At 41.4% G+C, this 15528-nt stretch overlaps 1 long non-coding RNA gene across 4 annotated transcripts in view; it reads left to right on the forward strand.

Annotated features, from left to right (window-relative positions):
- Positions 1–3131: 3131 nt before the first annotated feature.
- The window catches only part of LOC310846677, a 58774-nt gene continuing 46377 nt past the window's right edge, over positions 3132–15528 (forward strand). The window contains exons 1-6 of one of the 4 annotated variants that reach the window (XR_014565453.1): positions 3132–3403; positions 4386–4658; positions 5394–5490; positions 7197–7300; positions 9191–9237; positions 14400–14711. This is a non-coding gene — a long non-coding RNA (uncharacterized lncRNA). Of the gene's footprint in view, positions 3404–4385; positions 4659–5393; positions 5491–7196; positions 7301–9190; positions 9238–14399; positions 14712–15528 lie in introns of those variants that run through there. The other 3 variants (XR_014565450.1, XR_014565451.1, XR_014565452.1) reach the window with 3 other exon arrangements.

The following is a 15528-nucleotide window of genomic DNA, read 5'->3' on the forward strand; positions in this document are numbered from 1 at the left end:
GCAGCCTAAGAATTTCTCACCCCAGCAGGCATTTTAAGATAGTGTTCAGTTTTATGATCAACGCTTATTGTTTTATAAGTTCATCTTAAGAATGGGGTTGGGGTTTTTTTACACTGCTTAGAAATGCCAATGTTTGAGTGGTTCATAAATGTTTTAAATAAATAAATGTCTGAGGTTGGCCCAGGAGATTTAACTCTTCTGAGGAGCCACCTTCACATGGCACAGTGCACAAAGGGGTCTTGAATCTGCCTTAAACTGAATCAGCGGTAGGTAGACCATTTTTTTCTTTAATAAAGTCTTGCAAACATCTGAAGAGATGAAGGCAGGAGAAGTAATCAAAACCAAAGCCGACAATCATCATATCCAACAAGGCCACTGGTCTATCGAGCTCACCATTCGATTTCTTAAAGAATGTAACCAGAAGCTCTAAGGAAGGTCGCAAGCAGAGCTAAGCATTATTTCTTTAGTCGCTAACTCCGGCCCTTTTAGGCTTCTTAAGGCAGAGTCATTGCATCCTCTCAGTTGCGCTTGTACTTTTTGTCTGCCTCAGAAATAAATGTTGAAAGGTTCCACAGAGTAACGTTGCCTCTAGGTACTTGGCTGAAAAAAACGACAAGGGTGCTACCATGCTGAGTGGAGCCCTTTGAGATAGATTTCAAGAATAATGTTGTCTGTCAGTTTCTTTAAATCTTTTTCCTCTGTGTCACTGGCACTTTGAAAATTGCTCTAGAAATCCCAGGGAAAAAAATATTTCACCACTGGGAATTACATATGATTTACTTCTGCTTGTTTGTTTTTTGAAAGAAAGAAAGAAAGAAAGAAAGAAAGAAAGAAAGAAAGAAAGAAAGAAAGAAAAGAATAATCTAAGATTTACTTAGATTATTTCCTACTAAGGAATAACAAATTGGAGACTGAAATGACATTTCATCCTGTAAGCACTTAGGGGTTCGTTTTTTTCTTCTGAGGACTTTGTGTATATAAGATCAGAAACGGAACTTGAGGAACACGAAAGTTTCCACAGATTTGTAATCATGCAGAAAGAAGCTAAAATTGCAGCAAAATAATGCTGCAGAAATCGTATCCGGAAAGATTGGATGCTGTAGATTTCTTGGGGGGGGGGGGCTTAACAAACAGCAACACATATCTACACATCTTAAAATATGGCACAGGCTGAAACCAACTGAGCAGGTTGGGGACCATATACACAACCGCTGAACAAATCCTCTGAGGATCTTAAAGCAGGAACAGTTTAAACCACATCTTAATCAATTTCTCCTAAGATCTCCACAATTTGATTTTTTCTGGAGAATTTTGATCTCTGTTTAATTCCTGTGGTTTCACCATCTGCACAGCATTTTTATGAAAGGTAATTTTATCCCCTATGCCAACCTGTTTAATTGTCAAGGGAGGATTTATTAGTTTCCATGACTCCAGACAATATTTTATTCTCACTGAGTTTGTAGCCAGCAGCAGCAGCAGCAGCAGCAGCAGCAGCTAGTTCCTTATTTTATCAAATGAAAGTAGAGAAGTGGTTCATTAAAAAACTAATTCTGACTGGTGATTCCACATTTGCCTGTTTCTATCTCTCCATCTGGACAGAGGAAAGGTGCAAAACGAAGGTATTTCTATGTAACCGGGATCCTAAAAATGCTTGTGATTTAAGAGTTATCTCCTTCATTTCCTACAAACCTGGAATGCTTTCCTGAACAGCAGAAATACAATTGTCTCTTAAGTCCTTTAACAACCAAAACAGCAACAACAACAATTTTTGATTATGCATCCTACCCATTGAGGAAAATAGATTGTTTTATTACAGAACTCTGGTGTTTTGCTCTTTTAAAAGCTTGATGATAAATGTTTTCCCTTCAGTAGACCAGAATGTGTCAGCTAGACTGGTGATAGGGAGAGACCGCCGGGACCATACAGCAAGGTTACCAGATGTCTCCGTTTCCCGGGGACATTCCCCAGATTTACAAATCAGTCCCCATACAAAATCCATGGAAGTTGAAAAGTGTCCCTGGAATCATTGAAAAAAATCTGGTAAGCTTACCATATAGCACCGGTTCTAAAAGAACTACATTGACTCCCAGTACATTTCCTAGAACAATTCAAAGTGTTAGTGCTGACCTTTAAAGCCGTAAACGGCTTTGGCCCTGTACATCTGAAGGAGAACCTCCACTCCCATTGTTCAGATCAAAGGGCCTTCTGGTGGTCCCCTCACTGCAAGAAGTGAGGTTACAGGGAACCAGGCAGAGGGCCTTTTCGGTAGTGGCGCCCTCCCTGTGAAACACCCTCCCAGCAGATGTCAAACAGATAGACTATGTGAATTTTACTGTTTGATGTTGCATTGTGTTTCTGCTATTTTTGTTGGGAGCCAGCCAGAGTGACTGGGGCAACCCAGTCAGATGGGCATATAATAATAATAATGTTTCCCCCTGCACTTTATAACTTCCGGTTCTTGTTTATGTTCATCACAGATACTACTGATCATTCCAGATCACTAGGAATATAAGAGGCTGCTGGATCAGGCCAATGGCCCATCTAGTCCAGCATCCTGTTCTCACAGTGTCTAACCAGATGGTCTGTAGGAAAACCCACAAGCAGGACCCAAGCAGAAAAGTACTCTCCCTTCCTGTGGCTTCTAGCAACTAGTATTCAGAAGCATGGCCTTCTCCTGAAAGTGAGGCAATCTGACTGGTCTCGTGGCTATGTCAGGAACTGTTCCTCTGAACGATGCCCTGTATATCGGAGAGATGTTCCATAGGAACCTAGGAAGCTGCCTTAGACTGAGTCATTATGCTGGTCTGTTTGCCCCAATACTGCCAACACTGACTGGCATTAGCTTTCCAGGGTTTCAGGTTTCCATGCCTACCTGGAGATTCCAAGGATTCAACCTGGCACATATTGCATGCAAAGCAGAGCCTCAGTCACTGAGCAATGGTCTTTCCCCAAACTTCCATGTTTATATGAGGTTGTTGCTGCTGCTGCTGAAGTGTAGGTGGGTTCCCACTAGGCAAGGCACAGTGATTACAGCAAGAACCTTTGTTGAACTACAGAACTGGATAACAGGGGCAAAGCAACTGCGTATATGCATTTCTGAAGGCCTGGGCCACTCCCACTGCCAATGTGATTGACTGTCTAAACTTCCAAACTGCGAATCATGACTCAGAGTTTAAGGGCCTATGGCAGAGGCCCAAATCCTGAAATGTTCTGTGACTGGATATCATGTATCGAATCAGAACACAGGGACTCAGAATCCTTAGTCCAGACTCAAGCTCAGGCAAACACAGACCACTGACTACATAATGCCACTCATCTGACCGGAATGACCCAGCCATTCTGGGTGGCTTCCAACATAATAAAAACACAGCAAAACATCAGACATTAAAAACGTCCTGATATAGTAAGTCTGTAATTAAAGGGGAGAAATGCATTGTTTGGTGGGAGGCAGGCAACTGTCAAGTTGGCACTGGGTTCTGAAAGCCCTATCTTGAATCCCAGGCTACTGAATCTCTTTCTTGATGCGACAAGCCAAATGTGACATTTAAAACACTTCTTTTGATTCCCACACCATATTTTTATTGCAGAGTGGTTTGAGATTTATGACGACAACGCCAGGTTTAAGACACTGAAATATTGTCACTGCCTCATCTCCTTCTGCTTCTGTTCAGATTCTGTACTGTAAAGACCTGGGAGTAAGCAAAGCTGCATTGCAAAGAGGGGGAAATCTAACCTTTCTTTTGGGGGCAATCTTTCAAAGCAATTCACCGGCCACCTAAAGCAAGGCAGTTGGGAGGGAGGGGCTCAAGGGAAGACTATTGCAATAAGAACCAGGCACAGGTCTCACTGCCATCTTTCACCCATCGTTTTTCTGGGTCACTTGTGTGGGCAGAGAGGGATTTGAGAAACAAAATGACAGGTCCCTGTGCAGTAGACACAATTCATTTCCAGAAAATTTTGCCAACAGCTCCACTCACCTGTGCCATCCAAGCCGGCTTCCTCTATCAGTTGCCAGCTAATGATTTCTCTCATTTTGACCTTTACTTCACTCATGCTGGCATTCCCTTCCTGCCCTGTGTATTTTCGTCAACCAGTTTTCAGGGTATATCAGGGCAAGTGTGTATTTGAAATAAAGGATACATTTTATGGTCTCCTTGCTCATCCTTAGAAAGGATTAGCTATTCTGAAATGGTTTCCAAGTATTTATTATTATTATTATTGCTTTTCCAGCAGAGGTGCTATGAACCAGAACCACTTTGGGTAAGCTCTCAGTGCTGAAAAAGTGCAAAGTTTAGAAGGGCAGTGATTCAGGCAGGCTTTACATGCCAAAGTCTGAAATAGCTCATACATTTGTATCACAGACTCTTTTACTTTCCTCCAAACAGGTTAAACAATACACAGTCTTTGGGGCAAAATGTGACAATGCTTGAGAAGTGAAGAGATTCGCTGATAGCACCGTATCGAATAAGAATTCAGAGAGAGCTGCTGCAATAAAGGACTCAGAATGGAGATAAATTAAACAGAGGCGTGTGGAAAGTTGAAAATCAAACAGATTCTTCAAATTCAAATGTATAGTATTGTTGCTGCAATCCAGAGCCACGATGCATACAAGAGGCAAAATGTCGACAATCTAGATGGTACAGTTCCTTCCCCCGGCAGTAAGCGCCACGGAGAGTGTGACAAGAGAGACAGATGTTCAATTTAGGCAAGACTACATTGCAGACTTTGAGCGAAGGCCACTGAATGTGCCAATCTCATCAACTGAGCCCCCTCACAAACTGTGGCTTTGTTAACAACCTCCATTTCTTTTTGCAATAATTTTTGTTGTTGCTGTTGTACTTATTAACGTTGTTTAGAGAAGAGGGATTACAAAGGCGGGAGATAAAATAGGAAAGGGAAGATTAAGTTGACAAAGTGTTCGAAGAAGAAAACTCAAGTGCTTTAGGAGTTCAATGCCTCTCAGAAATACCACTGTCTAAAGACAAAAAATAAATAAATCTGATTTCAAGGAGAGGAAAACAAACAATATCACAACAATAATCTTTGGACGACACAGCTCTTTCCCTGCCCCACCTGCTTTGCACTTAACAGGCTGCCAAAATATTGTCTGTCTGACAGCCGAGAGTTAAAGTCTATAATTTGTTTGTGGTGGCAAAGAGAATGTTGTAGAAAAATATGTGATTCACAAGAACTAAAGGGTGGGACTCACTCAAAAATGCCTGCCTGATTCCAAAGTATTGATGCTTCTTGGGGGGGGGGGGGAGTTGAATGTCAATTAAAAGCCATTGACAGAGAGAACAGGATATGGTATTAGTACTCTCTGACTAGTTCTTGTGCTTCTAATACATCCGTCATTGTCAGCTGAAGGGTTATATTTAATTCGGAATCATTAGGCATGTCTTCTCACGAAGCATAGGAAATCCACAAAACCAGAATCTTAATAGAATATCGTTGGAGGACAAGCTCAGTTTCATGTCACCATCTTGGAAGGTAAGCATACGCTATTAATATACCAGGTACCCTAAATGTCACTCAGTATAATTGCATCCATGGCAACAAGCCAGGTGCAGACCCTCAACCCCCCCCCCATGACACCGACGGTGCTTTACAAGTGTCAGTAAGTCACAGTAACCAACAGGGAGAACTATTTGATTAGAATAATTTCCTCTACCCCAATCTTTTTGGGGAAACAAAGAGCCGGCAAAACGAACGAACAAAGAACACTCAAAATATTTGGTGGAAATGGTTGAGAATGGTGGCATGATGAAAAGGTCACAATGCAGCAGCCTATAAACTGATATTCTGCATCTAGATGGGGAAGATGCAGCTCCGTTCCTGAACTACAACTCCCATCACCCCTGACCATCTGGGCCCCATTTTGTTGAGCTGCATTCTAGCTAAGTTCAAACAGGCCCCCTTCCTGTTGAACTTACTTAAGATTTTATTTATTTTAGCAAGCTTTTAAACTTTCATTTTTATAGCTTTCGCTGATTTTAGTCTCATTGTATTAGGTCTCCAGAGACAACCAATATTAAGCGAAATCCAAACGGTTGAAATAAGTGAATAAATATAGGATTTCGACCTAAATTCCAGAGCTGCAGTATTTTAGATTTGTTGGCATCACTTGTTTGTTTTGATTTGGACAGGCTTCAAAGACACAATTTCAAAGCTTGTCAGCCACCTACTATTATCAGACACTAAGGGTAGTATTCAGCATAGTGCTAAATAGATTGTTCTGGCAGTGTAAGCATTTTTGCTTGCCCAACAAAATCATTTCTCCTCTGCTCCCCCTGCACACTTATGGGGGTTACCCTGACCCTCCACAGCAGATTGCGGTGGGGGGCACAGGAACCACGTGGGGGCGGGAGTCCCATTGTGCTATAGGGCATAATACAACAATTTGTTGAATGTGGCTCCAAATATTACTGTATGTTGACTGTAAAACAGAGTCAACAGCTAAACACTATTATATCTAGTTAGATATGAGAAATACATATCAAACTATCAACTATCAACTATCAAAGACTGTCAATAACATTAAGTACTATGATGTGATCCAGTACAAGCTCTCAAATATTAGCATAAAAGATCATTGGATGTAAATTACAGATATCAGACATTTGGTAAACAGGAAAAAACAAACAAACAAGCAGTCAAGAGAATATCTGGGCACTATTCCATACCCAAATTTGTAGAAAAGAATTTTAAAGAGAGTGTTAGGAACAAATTCATTTCAACTGTGCTTAGGACAGCTCAAAGAAAGAAAGTATGCCAACCTCATTTCAAACGGAATGGGGTGGAAAAAATGAGGCATAATTTCTATAGCTTTGTCATGGCGAGAACTGAGGACACAATCGAAGAGGAAAAGAACATCCTTTTCACAAGTCTGCTTAAGAAGCAGTTTGCAGAGAGATAGTAACATGTGGCTAAGTTGAGTTAAAAAGCAGCAGCCTGTACTAGTCCTGTCATTTGAACATGATCCTGATTGATCACTCCTTCAAATGGCCTCGATTGTAACGAAAAGCTTTGTGAATATGGTAGGGCTGTTTTTAACCGGTCACAGGAGACCAAAGTGTGGAGGCAACATGTCCAAACCTACTTTATCTAGAAGCTATGCATAATATGATATAAATAATGAGGTGCTATGGAGAGAAGGGGGAATATTTTAACTGGTATTTTTGTTTCCTGACACATAGATTTCTGTGCGAGAGTCCACCAGCAATTGATGGAGTGTGGCAAAACTATGAGATGACATTTCAACAGTTCAACTGATCCCATAGTTTAAGATGCTTCTGCACAGGTAAAGCGGATGGCTTTGTGCATTAATAATAATAATAACAGTCAGAAATAGATGTGAAAGAGTACAGTAAGCTTTTTTGCTTATATTTGGCTGGGAATGTCTTCTTGCAAACAATTAACCAACACTGTATAAAACACACCAGCTGCTTCTGCAAGAAAATGCTGCAAAACTGCTGCAGAGATAAGCCGAGCAACTATCCTTAATGCGTTCCAAGCAGAACCTACATAATACAGTTTTAATCAGTTGACACTGCCTATTCACTCTTTGGGGGGAAAAGTAAGTGTTTTCTGTTGATGAGCAAGTAATATTTCCCAAGTTGCTTCATTATCAGCACTGTAAATGTTAGCAAGACATTTGTGCCAGAATCTGATGCATCTGTTCTGACAATATACCTACATCAGGAAAGAGGGTCGAACAGAGTACATTACCACCATCTCATTGTTATGGACAAACCCCTTGAAAGAAAGGCTGGGACAAAGGGGAGCTTTTCTCTTGTATCCATATTTTACATACTGTGTTCTAAGGTTCCTTACTTTCTCACTCACACTAGAGATGTGCATCAGATCTGGACAAATCTTGCTTCAGACAGACTTGAGGCCTGCCTAAGCTTAGGGTTCTGAGCTGAAGAAGGGTCTTCCAGTGTGATTTGGAGATGTGGATTTAAAACAAAAAAACAAAAAAGCAACAACTGGACAGCCAGCGTTTCTGCACAAATTGAAACATTTCTCCCCAATGTTGTTGTATGAGGAAAACACCAGTATGAGGAGAGAGTTGAAGGAAAGCTCTTTTGAGACTGACAAGTCTAGCTACTACTACTACAACTACTACTAATAATAATTTATTATTTATACCCCGCCCATCTGGCTGGGCTTCCCCAGCCACTCTGGGCGGCTTCCAACAGAATATTAAAATACAGTAGTTGGTCAAACATTAAAAGCTTCTCTAAACACAGCTGCCTTCAGATGTCTTCTAATAGTCTGGTAGTTGTTCTTCTCTTTGGCATCTGGTGGGAGGGCGTTCCACAGGGCGGTGAGAAGGCCCTCTGCCTGGTTCCCTGTAACTTGGTTTCTCGCACTGAGGGAACTGCAAGAAGGCTCTCAGCGCTGGACCTCCGTGTCCAGGTAGAACGATGGGGGTGGAGACGTTCCTTCAGGTATACTGGACCGAGGCCTGCTTTACCTGGGCTCTCCAATCACAGTGCTTTAGGAAAGGGGTGCTAAAGTAATGAATCAGCTTGTGAAGATCTATTCTGTGCTCTTTGCTAGTTTTGCTGGTTCAACTTCCTTGGAGAAGGCTGGGCACTTTCTCATTTCCCCAGTCTTAGGTTCGTGGAGATTTTTCAGCATTTTACTGCACATTTCTCCAAATACACACATTTTTGTATTCAATTTTCCTTTCAATATAATATATTCAAAGTGTTGGTGATGACCTTTAAATGGCCTCAGCTCTGTATACCTGAAGAGGTATCTTCACCCCCATCGTTCAGCCCGGACACTGAGGTCCATTTCCAAGGGCTTTCTGGTGGTTCCCTCACTGTGAGAAGTTACAGAGAACCAGGCAGAGGGCCTGTGGAATGCCCTCCCATCAGATGTCAAGATCAACTACACAACCTTTAGAAGATATCTGAAAGCTGCCCTGCATAGAGAGGTTTTTAATGTTTAATGTTTTATTATTATTTTGTATATGCTGGAAGCCACCCAGAGTGGCTGAGCAACCCAGTCAGATGGGTGGGGTACAAATAACATTATTTTTATGTATTTATTATATTTATTATATATATTATATTTATTGTTATTATGCCTGGTATTCCACCTTCCTGGCCCTTTTACAAACTGCACTGCAATTCATTAAAATTTTCATTTACATTCTATGAATTGTACAAATACCAAGAAAAGGGAGCTTTTGAAGAGACGTGGGAATCAAGCCAGACCCCACAGGTAAGTAATGCTTTAGAAATGGCCAATTAGGCCAGTGACAGCAGCTTGAGTTTGTGCTTTCATTTAGCCTGCGGGAGCTATTCATTGCCAGCCTTCAGGAGATAACAAAACTACTGGCACACTTGTGGAGAACAACTTAAATTACATAGTCATTCCACACTTCTCATATATTTGTCACCACTGGATGTAAATATTTATGGCTGTGATAACAAACCACTTATACCTTATTTGGCGATGCTGAAGTACTAGCCAAATTCTAGGGTCACCGGTTGAGAGTGTAGCATTTCTGTTGCAAGCAAAGCTTTATCAGGGCTGTGGTATCTCCAACAGCTGCAAATGATAATGTGCAAGTGTTTTCCCCTCCAGAGAAGTTCCATGTCTCACAAAATGGGTGCAATGGGGGGGGGGGGTAATTGCCAGTAGCTGTGATTCACTGAAACGGGCCTAACACCTCCACAGAGACCTGCTCAAAATATTTTAAGCCCTATATCAAAATTAAAGTAGAAAACCTAATGAATTTTGAAACGGAATCCCATAGATAAGAGTACTTATTCATATCTCAAGTTGAAGTGAATTTTCAAATACAAAGGCCCAATCTATCTCCAGCTGTAGAAATCAGTCACATGCTGTAGCTAGTAACCCCAAAAGGTGATACACTGTACTGTCTACATCCATTTAGCTCAATGGGGTCCAGGTAAATATTGCAATGTAAAAGCCTGCTTCAATAGGCTGCTCTGTCTTGCTGGTTCATAGTAAATGAAAACTGGACCAATTGCTAAACCACTCTGAGAGATGTAGCTCTGTGAGGGTAATAGGCACCTCCTAACAAATCTCACCCCTTCATGGATCACTGCCTTGCCGTGGCGAAGGGGCTTGAATAACTCAGAGAAGCTATGAGCTATGCCGTGCAGGGCCACCCAAGATGGACAGGTCATAGTGGAGAGTTTTGACCAAACGTGATCCACCTGGAGGAGGAACCGGCAAGCCACTCCAGTATCCCTGCCAAGAAAACTCCATGGACAAAGACAACAGGCATATAAAAGATATGACGCTGGAAGATGAGCCCCTCAGGTCGGAAGGCGTCCAACATGCTACTGGGGAAGAGCGGAGGGCAAGTACAAGTAGATCCAGAGCTGATGAAGCGGCTGGGCCAAAGCCGAAAGGACGCTCAGTTGCGGATATGCCTGGAAGCGAAAGGAAAGTCCAATGCTGTAAAGAAAAATATTGCATAGGAACCTGGAATGTAAGAACCATGAACCTGGGTAAGTTGGAGGTGGTCAAAAATGAGATGGCAAGAATAAATATTGACATCCTGGGCATCAGTGAACTAAAATGGACGGGAATGGGTGAATTCAGTTCGGATGACCATCATATCTACTACTGTGGGCAAGAAACCCGTAAAAGAAATGGAGTGGCCCTCATAGTCAACAAAAGAGTGGCGAAAGCTGTACTGGGATGCAATCTCAAAAATGATAGAATGATCTCGATACGAATCCAAGGCAGACCTTTTAACATCACAGTAATCCAAGTTTATGCACCAACTACTTGTGCTGAAGAAACTGAAATTGACCAATTCTATGAAGACTTACAAGACCTTATAGAAGTGACACCAAAGAAGGATGTTCTCCTCATTATAGGGGATTGGAATGCTAAAGTAGGGAGTCAAGAGATAAAAGGAACAACTGGCAAGTTTGGCCTTGGAGATCAAAACGAAGCAGGGCAAAGGCTAATAGAGTTCTGTCAAGAGAACAAGCTGGTCATCACAAACACGCTTTTCCAACAACACAAGAGACGACTCTACACATGGACATCACCAGATGGGCAGCATCGAAATCAGATTGATTATATTCTCTGCAGCCAAAGATGGAGAAGCTCTATACAGTCAGCAAAAACAAGACCTGGAGCTGACTGTGGCTCAGATCATCAGCTTCTTATAGCAAAATTCAAGCTTAAACTGAAGAAAGTAGGAAAATCCACTGGGCCGGTAAGATACAATCTAAGTCAAATCCCTTATGAATACACAGTGGAAGTGAGGAACAGGTTTAAGGATTTAGATTTGGTGGACAGAGTGCCTGAAGAACTATGGATGGAGGCTTGTAACATTATACAGGAGGCAGCAACAAAAACCATCCCAATGAAAAGGAAATGCAAGAAAGCAAAGTGGCTGTCCAATGAGGCCTTACAAATAGCGGGGGAGAGAAGGCAAGCAAAATGCGAGGGAGATGGTTAAAGATACAGGAAATTGAATGCAGATTTCCAAAGAACAGCAAGGAGAGACAAGAAGACCTTCTTAAACGAGCAATGCAAAGAAATAGAGGAAAGCAATAGAATGGGAAGAACCAGAGATCTGTTCAAGAAAATTGGAGATATGAAAGGAACATTTCATACAAAGATTTCCATAATAAAGGACAAAAGTGGAAAGGACCTAACAGAAGCAGAAGACATCAAGAAGAGGTGGCAAGAATACACAGAGGAATTATACCAGAAAGAAATGGATGTCTCGTATACCCCAGGTAGTGTGGTTGCTGACCTTGAGCCAGACATCCTGGAAAGTGAAGTCAAATGGGCCTTAGAAAGCACTGCAAATAACAAGGCAAGTGGAAGTGATGGTATTCCAGCTGAACTATTTAAAATTTTAAAAGATGATGCTGTTAAGGTGCTACACTCAATATGCCAGCAAGTTTGGAAAACTCAGCAGTGGCCAGAAGATTGGAGAAGATCAGTCTACATCCCAATCCCAAAGAAGGGCAGTGCCAAAGAATGCTCCAACTACCGCACAATTGCACTCATATCACACGCTAGCAAGGTTATGCTTAAAATTCTACAAGGAAGGCTCAAGCAGTATGTGGACCGAGAACTCCCAGAAGTGCAAGCTGGATTTAGAAGAGGCAGAGGAACCAGAGACCAAATTGCAAACATGCGCTGGATTATGGAGAAAGCTAGAGAGTTCCAGAAAGACATCTACTTCTGCTTCATTGACTATGCAAAAGCCTTTGACTGTGTCGACCACGGCAAACTATGGCAAGTTCTTAAAGAAATGGGAGTGCCAGATCACCTCATCTGTCTCCTGAGAAATCTCTATGTGGGACAAGAAGCTACAGTTAGAACTGGATATGGAACAACTGATTGGTTCAAAATTGGGAAAGGAGTACGACAAGGCTGTATTTTGTCTCCCTGCTTATTTAACTTATATGCAGAATTCATCATGAGAAAGGCTGGGCTGGATGAATCCCTAGCCGGAATTAAGATTGCCGGAAGAAATATCAACAACCTCAGATATGCAGATGACACAACCTTGATGGCAGAAAGTGAGGAGGAATTAAAGAACCTTTTAATGAGGGTGAAAGAGGAGAGCGCAAAATATGGTCTGAAGCTCAACATCAAAAAAACGAAGATCATGGCCACTGGTCCCATCATCTCCTGGCAAATAGAAGGGGAAGAAATGGAGGTAGTGAGAGATTTTACTTTCTTGGGCTCAATGATCACTGCAGATGGTGACAGCAGCCATGAAATTAAAAGACGCCTGCTTCTTGGGAGAAGGGCAATGACAGGCCTAGACAGCATCTTGAGAAGTAGAGACATCACCTTGCCAACAAAGGTTCGTATAGTTAAAGCTATGGTTTTCCAAGTAGTGATGTATGGAAGTGAGAGCTGGACCATAAAGAAGGCTGATCGCCGAAGAATTGATGCTTTTGAATTATGGTGCTGGAGGAGACTCTTGAGAGTCCCATGGACTGCAAGAAGATCAAACCTCTCCATACTGAAGGAAATCAACCCTGAGTGCTCACTGGAAGGACAGATTGTGAAGCTGAGGCTCCAATACTTTGGCCACCTCATGAGAAGAGAAGACTCCCTGGAGAAGACCCTGATGTTGGGAAAGATGGAGGGCACAAGGAGAAGGGGACGGCAGAGGACGAGATGGTTGGATAGTGTTTTCGAGGTTACCAGCATGAGTTTGACCAAACTGCGGAAGGCAGTGGAGGACAGAGGTGCCTGGCGTTCTCTGGTCCATGGGGTCACGAAGAGTCGGACACGACTAAACGACTAAACAACAACAACAAATCTCAGGATCCTTAACAAACTACAGTTCCCAGAATTATTTGGGGAAAGCCATGGCAGATGAAAGTGGTATGATACTCCTTTAAATGCATAGTGCCAATGGGGCCTGAGTTTGCTAAATGAAAATGATTTTTTGGATGCCAAACATTGATGTTGAGTACTAATAGCTGAATATAAGCTATATATTTTTTGAGACTATATTACTTCAATGTTCTGCAAAGCTGTTCTAGTATTATTGTTTAATACATTGTACTTTCCCCAGCTATAGATCAGTTCAGCTAAATATAGTAGGCCTTTCTAGGGACCAATATATGAATTATTACTAGATCAATTTCATTACGGGTTTCAGCATCAGGTCAGGTGGATCTGAATTGGAACCAAGCATGTAAAAGGACACAAGGTTGTTGTTGTTGCTGTTGTTAAAATTTATTTGATGCCTTGTCTCACCACCAGCAACACAGGGTATCTTTAGAAAAACAAGACAACAAGCAACACAAAAAATATACATTCATTAAAACCAAAGAGGAAAAAGAAAACATTTAAAACAATCCATGCACCCCGTTTTGAAGGGTCATAAATTGTTTACAGCCATTATTCCTGAATATGGGGGTGATAGCTAAGGAGAAAACTGAAGCAAAAAACTGAAATGTCCAGCTCATGCTCTGGCTTAATTATATGAGGCTTCCAGTGAGCAGAAAGTTGTTTTTCACCATAGTAAGCAGATGTAACACTGAATATACAGAGATATGGAGTGAGAAAAACGCTATTTCTACAGTTTTGTTTTGAGAACTACTGTGAAAAGGACTGCCTTTTGGTTTGCTTGCTTTTTAAAAAAGGAATGATGGAAGCAAGTAGACGAGTCTTTCAAACTTGAGTCAAGATTAGTAGAACACAAACAGGCTTACAAAATAATACACTAGATCAGTAAGTATTATTTTGAAGATTTTGAAGGTATTTCATGAATGGCATGATGAAATCTGGAAGACCAGTTTAATGGGAGTCAGAAAAATAAAGCAGGGTTAGAAAGTGTTTAAGAAGTGTAAGAGAGATTCTCTGTTTGTTGAACTGATATTTAAGAAAAATATCTGACCTCTCGGTTTTAGTCAGCTGGATCCAGGCTTTACCATCCATGGATAGAAAGGCTCTATCAAGCTACAGAAAGTTTTTGATTCAACAGAAGGACCTGGCTGGCAGAGAACAAGTATACAGCTTTTGTGTATTCTTGCACAGCTTCCTAGCACAGTTCTGGAGGGAAGAGATGAGTGAATCTGTCAATTTGTGTTTCTTTCAGTTTCATTTTTCCTTTCTCGAGTTCAGATCTCCACTTTCAACAATGGTTAGTGATTTAAAACAAAAAAAAAAAACCCTCTCATGAAAAATCACCAGAACCTAATGTGACATTCTCAGTATAGACACATTTTTGTACGAAGTTTTGATTAACACCCATTTTTGCAAAGTGATTTCCCCCAATGCAATGTATTTTTGCATGCTATTTTCACTAATTCGTAGTGCAATTCTATAGCTACTTTAGTATATGCATTTTTGTACACACCATACAAATTACTTGGCTGGAGAACTACACTGCAAAATTCAGAGAAGTGTGATTTTCAGAGGATGACTAGGTTTCAGTTTGCTTTTGCTCTCCTTTTGCTCTTTTTCTTGCTGTTGTTCAAATGTAATAATTCTGATTTATTTATAGCATGGTTATATAATTATAATTCATTCTGATTTGCTTCTGTAGTGTTTTTACTACAGAATGATTTGTTGTTAATGATTTGTTCGTACCACTCTTTTCTGTGCGTTTTCCCTTCACTTCCTAACTGCTTTCCTATTTTTTTAAAAAATGGATTTTCTTTCTTTCTTCTTCTTTTGGTACTAGTGCTTTAATCCTATTTAACTGCACAAACTTAAATTTGCAGTATGTGCTTGAGTCCCTCCCATAAGATAGTTGCACTAAGTCCTGTTGTTATGAGATAAGTACTCTAGAAGTGGGACACGGGTGGCACTGTGGTCTAAACCCCTGAGCTGCTTGGGCTTGCCAATCGGAAGATCATGGTTCGAATCCGTGCGATGGGGTGAGCTCCCGTTGCTCTGTCCCAGCTTCTGCCAACCTAGCAGTTCAAAAGCACACCAGTGCAAGTAGATAAATAGGTCCCTCTCTGACAAGAAGGTAGATGTCATTTCCGTGTGCTCTGGTTTCCATCATGGTGTTCCGTTGCACCAGAAGCGGTT

Source organism: Podarcis gaigeae (genome assembly GCF_964106915.1).
Source record: "Podarcis gaigeae genome assembly, chromosome: 6".
In the NCBI taxonomy this organism is placed as follows: Eukaryota; Metazoa; Chordata; class Lepidosauria; order Squamata; family Lacertidae; genus Podarcis; species Podarcis gaigeae.